Below are 20,903 nucleotides of genomic sequence, written 5' to 3' on the forward strand. Positions count from 1 at the left end.
CTGCCACGTGTCTGTTTATCCAGTATTTACTAAGCACCAGCTATGTGTCCAGCACTGTTCTTGATACTGCCCAGTTGATGGATACTTAGGCTATTTATTGTGAAGTGACAGCAAGAAAATAATTGGGATGATTAATTTTGGACTAAGTGAGATTTTCCTGTATTTATAGAAAGGAAATTGAGAAAAGATGAGATCCCGCCCAAATGCCATTCACTTGGGCCAACTGTGACCCCCAGCCCCTTACTAACATTAAATCAGTAAACATGAATTGAGCTTCTGATATGTTTAGAGCAGAGGGTACCAAGATGAGTAAGAAAGGGTTTCTTGCCCCTTTGAAGCTTCTTGTTTAGTAGGAGAGTTGAAAAGGATTCACAGTTCATTAACGCTAGATAGAAAGTGAGCATGCCTTCCTTGTTAGAAACCCTTTCTTGGGCTTCTGGACCACACGCTTGGTTTTCCTTCCACCCTACTTGCAATCCTCAGTCCAGGCTTCTTTGTTGATTTCTACAAAGTAATCTTGTCCCAATTTATGGTTTTGAAATTATTATCTAGATGCCTGTAACTCCCAAAATTATATCTCTAGCCCTGACCTTTCCCTGAAATTCCAGACATTATAATAGACAGCTGCCTACTTGAAATCTCCCCTTACAGATTCCTTAACTTGATATATTCCAAATCAACCTTTATTTTCACCCCCATACTTGCTTTTCCTCTCCGTATTTCCTGGTAAATGGCACAGGTAGTAAAGCCCCCAATGGGAGATTCATTCTTGTTTTCTTTTTTTCCTTACTCCTTACATCAGACTGTTAGCTAGTCTTGTCAACTCGATCTCTAAAGCATGTCTAAATATGCTCCTTTTGCATCCATCTCCTCTGCTACAGCTCCAATCCAGATAGATAACCATCGTCTTCTGCAGAAGTCTCTTAACTGGCCCCCTGCTTCCCTCTTCCCCACTGCGCTATGCACACAGAAGTCATCACAATCTTTTGAAGAAGAGCAAATCAGGTGAAGTCACGTCCCAGTGGTGGCTCTCCATGGTACATAGAATGTAGCCTGAGCTGCTTCCCTGGGCTTCCGTCATATATCACTACTGGTCCCTATCTGTCTTTCCCACGTCATCTCATTATTTATCATCTCCCATCACCCTTCCTCTACTTATTCACTGTGACTGCTATCTTCACTAGAAGACAAGCTCCAGGGACCTTGTTCCTCATCTGTTTGTTCACAGCTGAATTCTCAGCTCCCTAGGATACTGTACCTGCTTCTTAGTAAGTGCTTATTATTGTTTGTTGAATTAATTTAAGGGCAAATCTCATTCTCCACTTTAAAAGTAGCCTCTTTTGTTCATTCTGGAGAGTTCTATACACTTAATTCAGGTGACATTTATTGAGTGTTTCTAAGATGCAAATAAGTAAGCCAGGTATTTTGAGAGGATGCAAAAATAGGAAAAAGATTTGTTTTTTTTGGGCAGATAAATAACGTGTAACAGGACTATAAGGAAGGTAGAAACATAGTATAAAAGAAACCTATAAGATACTGAAATTAAGTTTATCAAATATTTTGGCTGAAGAAAATGCCTTGTTGTACACAAACAAATGCTGTCCAGTTTATTAAACTGCCAAACAACTGCACTTCTGCTCACCTGGGCCTTGCATGTAGATACGAGCGTATATAGTGAGCACATCTAGCTGACCATAGATAAACCTTTGCTGCGCTTCTTCCTCAAAATGGTGAAACTGATCATGTCTACATGTATGAACTTAAAATACGGAAAATGTTAAGGAAGCAAATGGTTTGTAACTTTGTAAGTACTTAACGATGTGGAATAACTTTGAAAGTACTTGTGACATGGTATATGTTTTTACTTATGAATATTCTGTGCTATAACCATTGTTTCTGTAGTTTAATTAAAACATTTTCTTGGTGTTAAAAAAAGTACGATGATATATGGATACATTGAAGATTGGAATTTGTTTTAAAGTATAATTTGTTGTAGTTAGATTTTTTTTCCCGTACCTCCTGTGTTAAAGAGTTAGTGTGATGATGATGATGGTTCAGTAGTACTGTAATAATGATAGATGACACTTAAATAAAATTTATTATATGGTAGGTACTCTGCTAAATCCTGTATATATCTTATCTCATTTTATCCTTATAACCCTATGAAGAAGGAGCTGTGGTAATCCATTTTATGTAGAAGGAAACTGAGACTTGAAGTGATTAATTATCTTGCCCAAAGTCACACAGCTGGTGAGCAATGGAGATGAAAGTTACATTCAAGTTTATCTGACTCCAGAGCAAATGCTGTTAACCACTTTGTCTTATTTTAATGTGAATGACATCTTGTTTTAGGAAGGACGTGACAGAAACTAGTTGGAACGAAGGAGCTGCTTTTTAGTGATGTTCTGCTTGAACTAAGGAAAGAACCCGTTGTCTATAAGTGGTTGTTGGTTGTGCTAGCTTTTTCCCATATTGGCTCTCAAATAGTGAGTGGAAAAAGAGAAAATGTTTTCTTTCTTGGTTGTTTTGATACACTGAGAGAGTGGGCATGGGTTGGCAGGTTTTCTATGAGTGCCTGTAGGGTGTATGGCCTGAAGAGCATGCCACTGTTGTGAAGAGCTCTGGCTTTGCTGAAGGACCCATCCCTTCTCACTCCCTGTTTGAAATGATGGGGACCAGCCTGAGCACTGAAAGCTCTTAGAATGCCACCTGTGGGCCGGGATTGGTGGCTCATACCTGTAATCCCAGCACTTTGGTAGGCCGAGGTGGGTGTATCACCTGAGGTTAGGAGTTCGAGACCAACCTGGCCAACAGGGCGAAACCCTATTTCTACTAAAAATACAAAAATTAGCTGATTGTGGTGGAACATGCAATCCCAGCTACTCAGGAGGCTGAGGCATGAGAACTGATTGAACCTGGGGGGCAGAGGTTGCAGTGAGCTGAGATTGCACCACTACACTCCAGCCTGGGCAAGAGTGAGACTCCGTCTCAAAAAAAAAAAAAGAAAAGAAAAGTATGCCACCTTGTGTTTTGGTGGTCAGGTTAGAACTACACTGTGAATGATAGCCACTAGTCACATGTGGCTCTTAAAAGTTAAATGAAAATTAAGTCAATGATAAAATGAAAATTTCAGCTTCCAAGTGACACTCATCACATTTTATGCTCAGTAACTGCATGTGGCTTGTGACTACCATATTGGACAGCGCAGATATAGGACATTTCTATTATTGCAGACAGTCCTGTTGCATAGCTCTGGTCTAGAATACTCCAGTGTTTTTTTTTTTCTATCTGCACCATGATGTGAAAAAGACTCAACAAGGCTCTTTGATTACATGATTTTTCTTACCCATTCCAACCTAACCCAAGAAAAGAACTAAGATTTGGCATGCTATTTTGAAATGATCTTGCTTTAGGTTAAGAATGCAATTAGACTATGTATAAATTAACAAAGATTTATTCTTCTTAGAATTAAAAAAATAGGTTTGTAAAAGCAGAAAGCCTGAAAATTTATGTGCTTTTCTGAGTTTGCATCATTTAGGGGTTTTAGTTAGCACTCAATAATAGATTTCTTATGATTTAAAATTTAGATGTGTTATGAAATAATTTTTCAAGCCTACAAAAATGTATTGATAAAAATGTCACTTGCCTTTTTTACATTTTTCAGTGTGAAGTAAATTATATATTAAATGTGAGTTGAATTTTAAATATTTATTAAAAAGCCTTCTTTCTTACATCACTCTTGGTCATACTAGCCCTAGGCTACTCGTATGTGTGAATATAGGGCAGCGTATTTGATGAACTGAGAGCCCTAGGATTTCTTTATATAGTAACTAAATTTTGTCATAAAAATAGTTTTGAGAATATATTTTATACTGTAAGAAAGTGGATTCCTCTGAAGACTTTACTGAAACTGTTTTTGCTAAACCTCGAACCAGATCAGTGGCTCGTTGCAATAAGTATTTGCATATAAAGCTGTTTGGGCAAAATAATATATACTGTGTGACACACAGCAGATTGTAATGCCACTTTAATAAATGAATGTGCTGTAAAGAACTTAACTGTGTCCTTGCTGCCTCAAATTTTTTGCTGCGTTATCTCAAGTATATTGGTTTGCTGTTACACCAGATAATTTTCTTCTTATGCTGACATAAGGAGATGTCATTGCATATAGTTATAAATTTACCTTTTTATTAACATCTTGCATCTTTTGATTTTAAAAAATCAATTTCGGGTATTGATTTTTTCCTCTCCAACCTGATCTTTTAGTTTTTCTGGCTTATAATGAGGTCAGACCTCTCATGGTTTACCCTACCTACTGCTGAAGAAACTGTCTCCGAATCAATATGAAGAAACAGACAGGAAATGATATTAGGAGAGTTTTCTTTTGTTTTCCTAAGCTACTGGCAGCCAGATAAAAATGATGAATCTAGAAAAAACAAGAAAAATGACCTAACTTTTATTATTATCCTCACTGTGGAAGTTTCTCTGTAAATTTCTCGTCATTGTGAAAAATAAGAAAGATTTGCCAATTTGTGTTAAGTATATCACTGAGATCACTAAGTATTTGGCAGCCTTAACAAATTGCAGGAAACCAATTTGAGCAGGAAATAGCACAGCCTAAACTAAACAGCCAATTTTGGGAAACAGATTCATCTATAAGTTCTATGTATTTTTCTCCCGGAATCTGGTCCTCTTAGTTATTTTTAAACAGCTCTTTAAGGCTCATTTAGACAACACTGTAGGGAGAGTTCAAAGAAAATAAGCTGTGCTTATTCCTTTGACTTGAGTTACAAGAACTGAGTGTCTCAGTTTCCAACTTTTGATATATGAAACTTCGTTGATGCCGGTGTCTCAACTCTGTACTTTTTTTGTGTGCTTTTTTGTGGGTGTATGTACATTTTTTGTGTGTCAGGCAAATGGATGATTTGCCTGACAGTTCCTAACAGTAAGAAACGTAAATGCTATTGAATGAAAGGCATTAAATCTAATTCTCTAAGCCAGTATATTCTGCTCTGAAAAATCAGTCAGCAGTCTAGGGTTGAAGAACTCACATGTTTAGTTCCATCAGTCAACAAGTGTTAGTGTGGCAGCGATCTCTGACTTTCAAGGAATTATTAGTTTGGTCAAAGCATATTTAATGTTGTAGTGAATGAGTACTAGTTTAGTTGCTTCCTGTATTAATATTTTTGAGAAGGTGAATGAATACGTAAGTGAGATAGAATGTATAAGAGGTATGGAAAGTGCTTTAGGAATTTGGAGAAAGAGCGTCAGGAACTTTGGCAGGCAGGCCTGGTATCAGGGAAAGTGGACTTGAGCCAAACTTGGGGCTAAGGGGGACAAGAGGGGGGATAGAGTAGAAGGTAATTCCGGTAGAGTTAGCACACAGACCAGATTCAGATAAAGGTTTCGTGTAGAGTCTCATGGGTGAGGACAGGTTGACGTTAACGAGTTTAATTCTATCCTATAGGGCCTAGACAGCTACGGATCTGTTTCATCTCATTTTAGGATGCAAGGCTCGAAAATTACATTAGTTGCATCTTCAGATATACCCAAATATTAGTAACATTTTTGTTCTTAAAAATGCCATGCTGGTTTTCTTATTGATATTTTTATATTCAATAAACAAATCAGATTGGTAAGAATATGCATGTTCTGCCATAATACTAAATAAAGCCATTTTCATCTTCAGTTAAGCAAAGAAGCAGACCCATAGCATTTTTGTTTGTCCATAATTGGCCCTATTGCAAGAATAAACAAATAATAAAAGTTGCCCTCAACGGCATGAGACAGTGTGGCAGTATAGGGTATAACAGATGAGTTCTGAGCAGGGAGGGTGAATGAATCAAGTTGGAAGGATAAGGTAAAGGATGAGTTAGTTGGAAACTAGCAATCGGGAAGGTCAGCCCCTACCTGGTCTAGGTAGAGTGGCAGGGCAGAGGACTTGGCTGGACATGGTGACTGTTGCTCCATGGATGGGTAGTGGCAGCCCTTGACTCACGCTTCAGTCCTTTCTCCCCAGGCCTAGGGCACCTTTTCTTTGTGCTACTTGATTCATCTCTGTGTTGGATTTATTTCTGAGAATCCAGAAAGCGTTTAGGCTGACTTTATTTTAAAATGGAGATGAGGGCGTAGTAAACTTCCTTTCTTGTAATAACAAGTCATTGGCAATATGGTTTGTAGTCTGTGGTATTTTGGAACGGTCAAAAGGGAGTCACACGAAGGAAGTGCTGCAGTGGGACAGCGAATGAAACGTCAGTGAGTCACACCTTCCTATCGTTTTCTGTGACTAGGAACTTCCGCCCATCGATTTCCTAGTTAACGGAATAACCGCTGGCTTCAGCTGCTTTTTATTATGTTTTCAGAGGCTGCTGCTCTTGTGACTGCAGTAGCATGATTTACCTTGCATTGGTGCTTCTAGGTGGTATGAAATCAAGTGAGCCGGACACTTGCACCTAAGTTACTAGAAAGCAGCAACTGTTTTGTTAGGTGCGTTGTATAATGTAGATTAGAAACATGGTAATGCCGTAGATCAGAAATATAGTAATGCCGTAGGTTAGAAATGTAGTAATACCTTCCACAGTACTCAGCAGCTGGAAGTTAACTCAGGAGTGACAACCTAGTCATTTCAACGACAGCAGGGAAAAAAAAAGACACTGTTTTAAAGAAGCTCCCCATTTTTGCTGCCATAGATTCTGGACACTAACTTTAAATGGAATTATGGGATAGTGGATTGTATTTTCTCAGAGAACAAGTGTTGTTATTTGGCATAACCAAGCAAATCATTGATATCACCAGAACTATATTAAGAAAACTAGATAGAACAATGATAGAAATTTTGTAATCATGCTTCTAGATGTATAACATAAAATACAGCATTGGTTATACAAGCAAAGCTAATAGAATATAAAGCATAGGACATATACCTGTGAATACTAGTTTTGATTTAAATATCATACACTCGTTGTAAAGTAAACAATATGAACAATATTTTTGCCTTTCTTGGAATTTGACAGACTTGAGAGCATCATCTGGATGGCCCAGATCTCTTATCATAAATTGCCCAAGGGAGTTTCAAAGGTACATTTTCCTATTGCAAGCACAGAGATTCAAAATCAATCCATTGACTTTTCAGCTGTCAACCAAATAGTAGGTTATTGTTGTTGATGATGATGTTTTTACTTGTTAAAAAAAAAAAAACACACATTTTAAAAACTAAGGTCTGACCCAGCATTTCATTTCTTTCCTTTACCCTCCCCTGCCTCCCTGGTTTATTCAGACTCACTCCTATAGTGCTCTGTTTTAGGCCAAATCAGTGCTACCAGGGAACAGTCAGTGCTTTTAAGTCCCCCTTTTAAACCTTCTCTATCCCCAGGGCTACTTGACACTTTGTTGATAGCTGTCACTGTACTTGAGCGTTCCTTGAAAAGCCTCGGGAACCCATGTGAATCATTATAGTAAGGTTCTCCAAACTTTGTCACAAAATTGCTGTGGCATGCTTATGACAATAGTCTGGTCCTGCGTGCCCCGCTTCCTCTGAATGAGTGGGTAATTGAAATATGGGTTTTAATTAGCCAGCATCAAATGATTGGAGCTTGAAACTACTTTTAGTTCCAGGGTAGTCATGATAACTCATGTTACTATAAAGATATAAGGTGTTTGGAACATCTCACAGATCGCATGGTGGGCAAGTACACGGCTGCCAGAAACCAACCCCTGTGTACTCACTGTGTTGGCAGGAGTTGCTTCCTTTTGTCAGCAGAGTGAGTGCTGCTGCTTCCCTCCTCACTTCATGTACATGCACCCTGCTCTTTTCTCATAGGGCTTTTTTTTTTTTGGCTTGTCCACCCCTATCATTATTACAGTCCTGCAAGGGTCACTCGTAGACCTTGTCTGTATTTGATGAGTAGCAGTTGAGCCCTGCTCTGCATTTCCCATTTTATGATGTTAAGTTTCACAGTTTCTCCCATTTCTGGTGTCATTGCCCTAGTCTGGCCACCATCGTCTTTTTCCTGCATTGCTCTAACAGTCTTTTGCTTGGCGGCCCTGCCTTTAGTCTTGCGTTCCCTGGTCTATTCTTACTGCAGCCCTAGTTTCTTTCCAAAGCATGAAACCAATCATGTTGTCCCTCTGTTAGAAACCCAAGGCCCACCACCCCCACCCTGCCTTCCTCTTAGGATGCAGTCCAAATCTTTCCACATAGCCAGCAAGGTCCTGTACACTCTGTCTCCTGCTCTAGTCTCTTATGTCATCTGGCACACAGACCTTTGTCTCTCATGTTAAACTTAATCTAGTCATACTGAAATTCTTGCATATCCTCAGACTTGTCCTTTTGGGGTTATTTATTTTTGAGTCGGAGTTTTACTCTTGTTGCCCAGGCTAGAGTGTAATGACTCGATCTTGGCTCCCTGCAACCTGTACTTCCTAGGTTCAAGTGATTCTCTCACCTCAGCCTCCTGTGTAGCTGGGATTACAGCCACCTGCCATCACACCCAGATAATTTTTGCATTTTTAATATAGATGGAGTTTTATCATGTTGTCCAGGCTGGTTTCGAACTCCTGACGTTAGGTGATCCACCCACCTTGGCCTCCTGAAGTGCTGGGATTACAGGCGTGAGCCACTGGGTTTTTGACCATGTTGTTCCTTCTGTCTGAACACTGTTCTGACTTCTAGCCCCGCCGCACCCCATCTGACCTCTTACCTGCCTTTTATCTGGCAAACTCCTGCTCATTGTTCAGATCCCTGCCTAGAAACCACTTACCCAGAAAGCTTTTCCTGACGCCCAGTCTGGGTGAGATGCCCCTCCTGTGTGGGCCCGTGACACCCTGAGCTCTTCTGTTGTAGCACACATCACGTAGTGCTGCCATTGCCCTTTACACACCCTTCTCCCCCAAATCCCGCAGCTTCTATTTTCTCATCGGTCCTCCCAGGACCTCCTCTTATGGCACTTCCTTCTGCACTCCCCCTTGCTTTGATGCTGACCTTTCCTTGCTGAGGTGAGAAGCCGCTATAGGACTGTGTGTGTTTGCTGCAGGTAAACGCTGACCTGTTGAGGCCAGATGCCTAGGCAAAGCAGGAAAAGAGGAGGTCTCAGGGTCGAGGAGATTTCCTTCAAGAACCATTTCCTCATCTTCTCAGTGTGGACTTTCCAAGTTGATATCGTTTGGAAGAATTTTCTTTTGTCACTAATTCTCCTTAATACTGATCTTTGTAATAGTATGTACTTCATTGTGTTGTAATTACATGTTCACTTGTGTGTTTTTCCCATTTGATTATGGGCCTTTGAAAGAAGTGAATGTATGCGTCCCATGTTCTATACACTCAGCCATAGTGACTGTTTTATAAAGTTAGGTGCCTAATAAATGTTTGCAGAATGCACAAGCTAAAGCAAATCAGATAATGAAGGCTGGTACGTACAAGTGCCTGTGTTCACTGAGGCAAGGAGGAAAAGGGGTCTTCCTGTTAGGTGGGTTCCACTGGGCATGGGTGTGAGTGTCTACCAGGCTCCTGGTGGTGCCTATGCAATGCCAGTTTCGGGTCTCAGTTGTAGCGGGCCCAAGGAAGCCCTTTTGGAAGAGGCACTTTCTTGAGCACTATCTGGGGAAATGTATGAGTTTGTGGAGGAGTGGCTAGGCAGCAGGGCTCTGGATTTGGAAACACTGATGTGGAGGTTCATGTCCTACTCCTAGTTAATAATTTAGTTTAGAAAGGAAATCATCTGTGTAGACTTGCCAAGGTTTGGTGAGTGCTGAAGTCAGTTGGGATTTTCCCTTCTCAGACCCTCCTGCTCTCAGTTCCTGTTACCCTCCTTGCTTCCCTTCTCCATTGGGTCGAAGTCAATCTGACATTAGTACCTTTGACCCTGGAATTTTAGGTCAGGAGTTTTAGGCGAAGTTTGGTTAGGGTGTCTAGGGGTAGGTCCCTATCTTGGAAAAACAGGTCTTACCCCTGGCTCCCTTAACCCCTTGCTCTCTTACTGTTGTCAAAACTCTGGGACACTTGACAGTTGAGTTTCTCTTCACTGTGTCTTCTCCTGTGCGGCTGTTCTCACGCGGGATCTCAACTTCTCACTTGAGGATTGTAACTTATTTTCTTCTTGAAAGAGTGGTGTTTCCGCCATCACTCATTTCCTCAAGCCTCTGAGGCCTGCTCTTTGAAGTCTGGGGCCTTTGGTGTCTGGAAGCCCAGGAAGATTGCAGTAGGGGTTGGAAGGAAGGCCCAATGCTTGGGCCAGTCCTCCCAGTGTGGGGACAACTGGAAGACCAGGGAGCTGGCTCAGGGAGCTTGGGGAGCTCCCTGTGTGCTCAAATACACAGAACTGTTTGAGCACTAACTAATAAAGATTCCAGAAAATGTCTAGGATTTGCTTTAGCTTATATCAGTTTTTACCCAGTGCTTCCTTTTCACCTGATCTCCATGTGCTACAGCCACAGGGAATGCATATAACGATGTCAGATTGGCTTTGCTCTGCTCTTCATTTGGTAGTTACACTAAATTCTTCAGATGCAATTTGCTTTTTGATTGACATGGTGGTCATCTCATGACTTTAAAAAATAAGGTAAAATATTGATTGCTGTATGTCAGTTTTGAGAATGGACCTGAGAAATGAAAATCAGTTACTAAAATCGGGATAAATTTGATTTAAGTCAAAAATATTAAAGCAGAATTAAAGGTCAACAGCTCCCCCCAAAACGTGATTGTTTTTCGCAGCCAGCTAGGTCATGGATTCTGAATATCATCCATATAATTATTTAAACAAATTATTTTAACAAAATACCCCTAGCAGCCCTCAATTTGTTTCCCTTATCGAAACTTGTGCTTTTCAGTGTTGATGGCTCAGGCCTGTAATCCCAGCACTTTGGGAGGCTGAGGCAGGAGGATTGCTTGAGCCCAGGAGGTCGAGCTTGCAAGCGTACTATGTTTGCATCCCTGCACTCTAGCCTGGTGACAGAGTGACACCCCATCTCAAAAAATAAAAAAAAAAAAAAAAGAAAAAGAAAAAAACTTGTGCTTTTAGCAAGAAGAGATGGCTTTAACTGTGCATGCACACTTACAGTAAAAAAATAAGGCCAATCACCTGTTTTCTTTTTCCTTAGTAGGAAAAATGAGGCCAGCTAAGCAGCGTTTGTTTAATTTTGTGGGACCGCAAAGATATTCATTGAGCACAATATGTTTCTTTAATTTTTCTTAATAATGTTGTCTTTTCTGGGAATCTCATGGGATTCAGCCCATATACTGCTTTTGTGACATCTTTTAAAAACTTTTCTAAAAATGTTGCTTTAATATTCTATCTCAGAAACTTTTGAGAGTATTATAAGATTATGGGAAGTTATAATCCTCATTTCATGATTATTCTTTGACCTTTGACATATTTTATTGGCTTTTTAATAAAAAATCTTTTAAAAAAACATGGACTGTATAATGAAAAATTATTTTTGCTTAAGCTTGATAAACATACAAATAATACATTATTTCCTCTAATTCTTTTTTCCTGTTCTATTAAACATACCTCTACTGATATAGCCACTAGTTCATCTTTTTTGCAAAAATGACGTTTGCAAAAGTGATGAAGTAAAACTTGTTAAAAACAGTGGTTTTTATAATTGCTTATGATTGTTTATACGACTTTGAACTAAAACTTTTTTTTTTCTTTTTTTTTTTTTTGAGATGAGTTATTACTGTGTCACCTGAGCTGGAGCACTGTGGTACAGTAATGGCTCACTGCAACCTTGAACTGTTGGGCTCAAGGAATTATCCCCTCTCAGCCTCCTGAGTAGCTGGGACTACAGGCAGGTGCCACCACACTGCCAATTTAAAATTTTTTTGTAGAGACAGGATCTCGCTATGTTACCAGCCCAGGCTGGTCTCAAACTCCTGGATTCATTCCATCCTCCTGTCTTGGCCTCACAAAGTGCTGGGATTACACATGAGCCACCGAGCCTGGCCTGACCTGAAACTTTTTAAGGCTATGTTGTATTTTGATTGAGAAGTACCTTTTTCTCTCCGTCCAGGTAAAATTCTTTTAGTTGAATAAAGACCTCTCTAGTTCCCAGCCCAGTAGCATCTGTGATGTGCCTCAATAGATATGACTTAAACCAGGTGAACCAGACCCAAGTGCAAAGGCCAACTGAATCATCATCTGTGTTTCACTGGCAGTAATGTAATGTGATTGTGTGCTTTCAGAAATAGGGTTACAGAGAAAATTAACCCCACTTCTTCAAATGGGAAATGGAAAGGTGGTAGTTAAATCACCACTGAATAGGGAAGACAGAGAGAGAGAGAGACAGAGAGAGAGAGAGAGAGAGAGAGAGAGACAGACAGACTGTGTGTGTGTGTGTGTGTGTGTGTGTGTGTGTGTGTGTGTGTGTGTGTGTGGTGTACGTTTAGTGTTCAAAGAACTTTTGCCATTTAATAGTTGTGTGATCATGGGCAAGTTGTCTCGTTTTTCTCCGGAATAAAATGGGAAGACTAATGCCAATTTCACACGGTTGTCATGGAGACTAAATGAGGAAATATATAGGTGCTGAGTGAAATATAGCAGGTGATCAATAAGTATCCCTTTCTTTTTTTCTTCCTTAACATAGAAGCATCCAGGGCCACAACTTCACTGCAACCTTTCACCTGCTGCACATTGACTCTTGCCAAGGGAACTGCTTTCTGTGTATCCTCTTTGCCTTTCACTTGGTTTTTTGTGCCCTTGTTCCAACAAACATTTGTTTATTTATTTATTACTGGCTATGTGCCAGACACTGTACTAAGTGCCAGAGTTTCAAAGATGAATAATGCAGAGATGTCATGGAGAGCCACAGGTAGCATAGAGGATTGACTGACGACTCACTCTGCATGGGGAGTTCAGGGCAGACTTCATGAAAGAGGTGATGATGATGTTTGAGCTGAATATTGAAGGATGCATAATAGGAGTTTACCAATCAGACATGATGGAATTGGTTGTGGAGGTAAGGAGAAGGAGAAAGGGCATTTTTTGGGAGAAGGATGATGTGTGATGATGGGTACAGTGATGTTATAATCATGAAGGGCTTGGTGATTTCTGCGAATTATAACTAGTTATACTTATTTGATAGATACGTACTTGTGGGAGAGGAGGTTACAAGGAGTAAATATGAATTGAATAACAAAGCTAAGGAGTAGGGATTTGCTTCTACGGTAAATGGCTCTAACCCTACATATTTTTGTTTTTTTGAGGCAGGGTCTTGCTGTCTTACCTAAGCTGAATGCAGTGGTGTGATCATAGATTACGGCAGCCTTTACCTCCTGGGTGCAAGCAATCGTCCCTCCTCAATTTCCTGAGTAGCTTGGGTTACAAGTGTGTGCCACCACCACACCCAGCACACTTTTTTTGTTGTTGTTGTTAGAGATGGGGTGTCACTGTGTTGCCCAGGCCTCTAACTCTTGGGCTAAGTGATTCTTCTGCTCAGCCTCCCAAAGCACAGGCGTGATTACAAGTGTAGGCCACTGCCCTGGCTCTAACCTTACATCTTTATACTGTGTTTAATTAGTGTGTATGTGTGGGTATGGTGGGGGGGAGGAGTGAAGGAGAGAGATCACTTTCAAAGTTGCCTCAACAGAACTTTTCTTGATTCTATTTGACTTCCTCTAAACTCACATGACATTTTGTCTGTATTTTTCTCTTGGCAGTCAGTATTTTATATATAGACACCCACATATAATTATATATGATTAATTATAATATAATTAAATGTAACACAATTATGTTATCATTAATTATAATTAGATATATAATATTAAAGTTACAATAAATACATAACAATTATAATTAACACAATTGTATTATAATTATAATTAAATATATAGCAATTATAATTAATTATAATCAAACATAATACAACTAATTATAAACATATAACATAATTATATATAATATTTTAAAACATTTTTCCCAGGCTGGACTCAAACTCCTGGGTTCAAGTGATACTCCCATCTCAGCTTTCCAAGTAGCTAGAATTATAGACGAGTGCCACCATACCCCCTACATTTTAAAAACAGTTACTTATTTATAACTGTGTTAGCACCTTTACTGTACATTAAGATCCTTGTGGGCAGAAGACATACCTGACAGCCCCTGGTTCCTTTGTGACCCATATGGCATCTGCCTGACCTGTGGAAGATGCTCAAGAGATACTTGACAACGGAATGAATGAATGGACAGGCCTGTGAGCATCCCCAGCTTCGTCAGAATACTTTTGACTTCAAAAACATGTTTGATGAAAGCACTCAGTCACAAAAGACCACATACTAAATGATCCCATTTATAGGAAATGTCCAGAATAGGCAAATCTGTAAAGAGCGGAAGTGGTGTTTGCCTAGGACTGGGTGGTGGTGTTGGTAACGAGGATGGGGAGTCACTGCTGATGGTCACACAACTCTATGGATACGCTAAACACCATTGCATGGTATACTGTAAATGGGTACATTTCATGTTATACACATTTTATCTCGAAGCTTTTGAAATACTTTTGAAATCTTGTCATTTTTTAAAAAAGTATCTTTAAATGCATTTTTTCCTGTTTTTATGTTTACTGTATACACATAGGGACTTGCATTAAAATATTTGTTGTTATTTTTTAAAATTTGGACTGGGAGCTCATAGCATGAGCTTCGGGACTTCATTAACCATTTCAGAGATGTAAGGGAGTGTGAGAAGGAATTCTTGTGAGCCTATGCAGAATGACCTCATTCTCTCTGTCAAATACTGCAGTAAGTTATTTTAGTATTAGCAGAGTGGCATTGTTGGATATATTTGGACAGTATATTTTTACGTTTCGAGTCGTTGAAGAAGTTTGTCTTCTACAATGGGAGTAATATATTGCTTTATCTAAGTAAAAAGGCATAGCGTTGGCAGAAGCACAAGGAATGGTGCTATTTTTGTCACCTTCAGAATGGAGAGTTAGGTATAGTTTGTTTTTAAGCCTATTGATCTTGTACTTCTCATTAACAGGTGCTTTATTTTTAAACGTATGTTTTATGTTAAAATAGCATTAATGCACTTATGAAGCCATACTTATTAATAAAACATGTCCCTAGATAAATTGTTTAATGTGGTTTTCTTTTTTCTTCCACATTGTGGTGACTCATGGTTTCTGAGTTGATGAAAGAGCAGGGAGCATCTATTTCTTGTGTGTTCATTCATGCAAAATTTTGCCCTCTTAAAAAATGAACAAAGACCATAGCCAGAAGGTATTTATCATGCAGTCTAACCACAAGAAATCTTGAATAAGATCATCAACTAACTTAAATAAAACAGTTATTTTCTAACACTCTATCACCAGAGTCATTCTTTAGAACACTTAGCATTATTATGTGTGCGTTTTTCTTTTTCGTATAACTGCCAACTATCTTGAAGAATAGGATGCTTCAGATTAATATCTTGGAAGGGAGATACAATCTACTTGACCCTGATTTAAAGGAATAGTGGAAGTGGGTAGTTCTTCACCACAGATGTGATTGTTACTAGGGATTCTTCATAGACTCTGTCATAGCAAAAGTATTGTATTTGGTTTCTCATGACATATCCTGCGACTAGCAGAGTGTTGCTCAGTGGATCGGCTTGGGGCTGAATCAGTAGGTCTTTCCAAGTATAAATTTGAATGCTTACTAGACCAGAGAGAGGCAGAGGCCTCAGGATTGGGTGGGAGATTCTCCGAGTTGTCGCAGATAGTCTCCATCCCTCCTGTGCATGATCCAAGAGTTTGCTCTGAGACACTGAGTGAATAAATGGCCAGCCAGCACTGTGGTGAAGTGGGAGGAGCATGAATATTGATAGATATTTAAGCCCTGACCTGACGGAGCCCGGTCTTTAGCTTTGCCTCTTACTGTATTTGTGATGTCCAAAAGTGACAGGAGCTAACATAGCTATAAATAAGCAACTATTAAAAAAATATACACAGTAGTGACTGCAAAGATAAAAATACAGACAAAATGCCGTGAGAATCTGGAGAAACTTTAGAGTGATAGGTGGTACGTGCTAAAGCTGCTACTCTTTCTTGGGCAATCCACATTATGGAACAAAGGGATTCAGAATGCATTTTCCCGAAGAAAGAATGGGCACAGATGAAATAATGATGGTAGAATAATTCTTCAGGCTTATCATGGGATTTTGGGCTAACTTGGAAACCCAGATAGCATTTCACTTTTTAATGAAGAATATGCATATGAGCTGTGGACCCCAGAGGAGTTGGCATGCCTTTCCGTAGCTTCCGGTCAAGGTTGGCTCCTGCCTGTACACGTTTTCTGTGTATCTCATAAGAGGGTTTGAAATATCAACTTTGGATTCCAACATTTGAGTTTAGTTATTGTCTCTATGTAGTTTTGGTTAGAAGCAGACATTTGTGTACATACAAATGTATGTCTTTGTAATTGTGTTTGTCACTTATGAAAATACCGTGTCAACCACAATTATGTTAATATGGGCCTTTTAACAGTTGGTTAGTCACTGAAGTTTTCTTGCAGGACAGGCTAACGGGAAAGGCAAGCTTTCTCTTACTTGCTGTTTGCCCAGGGCTGGCATGGCTGGACAGTGAAGTGAAGGGATTGTAACAATTCACTTTTATAATAGTTTATATAGTTTTGGTTGGCCTTTGTTTATTCACTATTTCAAGTATGATGGTGGTGGTTTTTTGTTTTTGCTTTTCTCTGCTTCAAAATTATCAACGATTGCATTCCTCTCCTCTACTAAACTTTAGGAAGGAGGGAGGATTTGATACCTGCACATGGAAATACTTTGATGCTGTGTTAGGTCATTTTTCAGGGAGTGAGAGGCCAGAGTCTGTGAAGGTCTGTTGTTGCAGAATGGTTAGCACAGAGGCAATTGGTACAGTAAGGGAAGCTCAGGCTTTGGGACCAGCCAGTACTGAGTCACCATGGGGCTCTTTATAGCATTGGAGGCTAACCTAATGCCTAGAACATTGTTGAATCAATAGAGACTAAATTAGCATGATATTGGATTGCTGACTAGAAATACTTCTAATGCAACCTTATAACCAACTGGCCATTTTACCTTGGATAAGTTTCTTTATTTCTCTGGGCCTTAGTGTTCTTATCTGTCAGATGGTGGAATGGACTGTTATGTCTAAGAGTTCCTTGATCGATTCTGAGGTTTTTAGATAAGAACCATTTTAATTCATCTTTGTATCCTAACACTGCTATCATACTTGGACAAAACATTTTTTGAATGAATGATTACATTTGTAGCTATAGTTATATAGCTACATATAGTTATAATTATGAGCTTATTTGTATATGTCTGTGAACATTTACAAAAGAGAATTGTCTTTTTTTTGAAGTTTATCCTCAAGCAGCCTGAAATACACCTTTATCTCTAAATATTCATTCATACATATACATATGTGTGTGTATGCCTAGATCTAATATATAAAATTTAAAAATTAGATAAAAAATACATAAAAATGATCAAGGTACAAGAGCATGCTTTTAAAAAAATCTATTGCTTTAAAAGAATTTATTTATGTTTCATTATTTGGATATGATGCTTAGAATAACTTCACCAGCAGAGAAATGCTGTTGGCAGCTTCTAGGTTTAAACAAAAACACTCCAGAGAATAAGGGAAAAAATAGTAATTAAAAGGGTACTGTCAAGGTTGGTAGGTCTAAATTTAACAGAGCAGCTGTGTTTTGGTTTGGAGGGGTGTGTGTCATGCTGTCTCCACACGCTGTTTGCCTGCCCTGTTATGAGGCAGAAACATGTTACAATGGAGATAGAGATCCTGCCTTCTGAAATGCAACCTCAGGAAGTGGCTGCTTGAATGTTGCATGCCCCCGCTGGCTTGCAAGAACCTTGTCAGTGTTTGGAGAATTTTAAAGTTAGCAGGTGTAATTGTTAGGCTTTCTGGCTTGGCTGTGGTCTGTTTCTGAAGGAACTCTTCATGAACATTGGACAGCATTCTCCGCGCTTGAAGTATTGTGCTCTGTTGCATTTAAGATGCCAGTAATTATAAGATTATATTACTTTTTTTTTTTTTTTGAGATGGAGTCTTGCTCTGTCACCCAGGCTGGAGTGCAGTGGTTCAATCTCGGCTTACTGCAGCCTCTGCCTCCTGGGTTCAGGTGATTCTTCTGCCTTAAGCCTCCTGAGTAGCTGGGATTACAGGCATGTGCCACCACGCCTGGCTAATTTTTTATGTTTTTAGCAGAGACAGGTTTCATCATGTCAGTCAAGTTGGTGTCAAACTCTGGACCTCAAGTGATCCACCTGCTTCAGTCTCCCAAAGTGCTGGGATTATAGGCATGAGCCACTGCGCTTGGCCTGTTTATAAGATTTTATGTTCCGCCAAGAAATAACCTTGACAGTTAAGCTGTGATAAAGTGCTCTCTTATCCATTAGAATATTCATTTTATGTTTATTGGAGTTGTTCTATCTATGTTCATAGATAAAAAGGAAAATTTAAGTGAAACAAATTGATAGCAATATTCTTGAAACTTACATTCAGAGTCCACGTCTTCTGAATCATTTTCTGTCTCCATATTGTCCCTGTGAGTGTATTTTTCCCATACTATCACCCCGTGTGCCACTAAGAGTGCTAGTAATGCAGCAATTATTAAAAAGAGTGTTCTCTCTACCCTGGAATTTTCTTCCAAGCTGCTGACTCTTATTCTGCATTTTTTTTTTTTTTTTTTTTTTGACACAGTCTCCTCTGTTGCCCAGGCTATGTGCAGTGGCAAGGTCTTGGCTCACTGCAATCTCCACCTTTCGGGTTTAAGCAATTCTTGTGCCTCAGCCTTCCGAGTAGCTGGGATTACAGGCATGTGCCACCACGCTACTTTTTTGTGTTTTTAGTAGAGACGGGGTTTCACCATGTTGGCCAGTCTAGTCTTGAACTCCTGGCCTCAGGTGATCTTCCCACCTCAGCCTCCCAAAGTGCTGGCATTACAGGTGTGAGCCACCACGTCCAGCCCTTCATTCTGCATGTTTTGATGCTACTGCTTTCTTGATCTCACATAGACAATGTCATGACCTGTATTATGACTACCACTTGGCCCACGGTGACAGGAAGATACCGTTGATATCAGAGTTGAATAAATGTGCACCTTAGAAGTGATGGCATGTGGCAGCAGTGTGCTAGCTGTAAAAGGGACTTTGACCAAGGAGCCGCTGTTCAGAGGTTAACAGTGGAACTGTGGTTTATGGAGTATTTTCTTTATTCTAAATGGTTAACATTGTAAGTAAGCTACTGTTTCACATTCAACCACTGTTACTCTCTAATTGTATTAACATACAGTTCCCTTTTCTCTTTCATGGACAATCTTATTGGAGAGTTTAACCTGAAAAGAACAGCCCTGCTCTTTCTGTTTTTTTGAAACATCTTTCATACATCACACATACTTTTCTTCTCAAACATTCATAGTGTGTATAAGTTACAAGGAATACAAAAATGAGTAAGGCTTGTTGCTCTCAAGGTATTGGTGGCTAAATGAGAAATGGTAATAAACATCTCTAACAAGAACACAGTATAGTCTTCAAAATAGGATAAAATTATTGGGTACTGTTTACTGTGGATTTATTAACTTTGAGTCTGGTTTCAATAAATTAAAAAGTCACTTGTCTAAAAATATGTGTATTATCTTGAATTGGCTTTGAATCAGATTTCTTTCCCTTTAGAAGCTATATGTGAATAATTGATTCAAAAGGATACGATCTGTAGATTATAGGATTTATGGCTGTTAATATCCTAATTTGATCGCTGTTCTGTAGTTATATAACACATTGTCCTTGTGTTTTAGAAATTACATTGGAATATTTAGGAGTAAAGGCATCATGTCTGCAATTTACTGTCGTGTGTTTCAGAAGAAAATATTATTGTGTGTATGTATGTGTTAATGTTTGTATCGAGAGAATGATCAAATATATCTGGTGAAATGTTAATCGGAAAGTTTGGGTGAAGGGTACATGTGGATTTTTTATAGCATTCTTACAACTTTTCTGTGGTTTGAACTGATTTTAAAATAAGAGGTTATAGAATTGAAAAGCTATTGCTAAGATATCAGACGTCTAGTACTTTTAAATCAACACATTTATTTTATGTGACTTTAGGGCAAGTGTGTGCATATTTTAAGAAAAATTCCATTCTCTTGGCAGAAACTTGCAAAATGTCTTCAACTCTGGTTCCTTGCTTTCAGACACCCCAAAGTGCTTGCTCTCTCACTTTGTAGATTTATGTATCTTTTGCGGCCGGCTTGGGGGGAGTATTTGCACATATTTTTCTATGTTACTGTTGTTCTCCAAATACTCTATTACTATTGTGTCTGCGAGGTTTTAAGTTATTTTGGGAGGAATTTCCTACACTTACCCTTTGATAGTGCTTTTCCAATTATCTATGACTAGCTATTTTGATGGGTTGATTTATGAAGGCGGTCCCTTTTGTTTATTTCTAAAGTAGCGCTTGTGATCCCTGCTTCCTTTCTGCCTCTTTGCCCCTCCCTTATTTGTCACTCTTCTCCTCACTTCTCTATTAGGCCAGATTAATCTTTGGAATTAGTAAAATCCTGCCTCTTGCAGGAAGCCTATCCTGATTATCCTATTGGAACTCTGCTTACTTCTTAATTTGCCACGTACTACACTGAGTTTTGCATAGTTATGTTTTATTGTTTTATATTATTTTCAATGATGGATTAAAATTATTGTTGTTTTGTAGTCACTTAAAGTTATATGTGCATTTTATTTTCCCAGCCCGGAGTCTGAGTACTAGCAGTTATAAGCAGATATAATCTACTTTTTCCCTCTTTCTCTGAATTTATTCCCATAGCTCATGGCTGTTTCCACGAAGCAAGTGATTCTGTGAGTGTGTATTTCTTACTGGATCCAAAACTGAAGCCACTGTCTGACTTTCGGGATTATCTGTATCTCCTTTCT

At 39.2% G+C, this 20,903-nt stretch overlaps 1 protein-coding gene across 5 annotated transcripts in view; it reads left to right on the forward strand.

Moving 5' to 3' along the window:
• Nucleotides 1–20,903, forward strand: part of CHCHD3 (coiled-coil-helix-coiled-coil-helix domain containing 3) — a 298,150-nt gene that overhangs the window by 12,448 nt on the left and 264,799 nt on the right. The window lies entirely within an intron of this gene.

Source organism: Sapajus apella, unplaced genomic scaffold (assembly GCF_009761245.1).
Source record: "Sapajus apella isolate SASKATOON/1434 unplaced genomic scaffold, GSC_monkey_1.0 scaffold7, whole genome shotgun sequence".
NCBI classification, from domain to species: domain Eukaryota; kingdom Metazoa; phylum Chordata; class Mammalia; order Primates; family Cebidae; genus Sapajus; species Sapajus apella.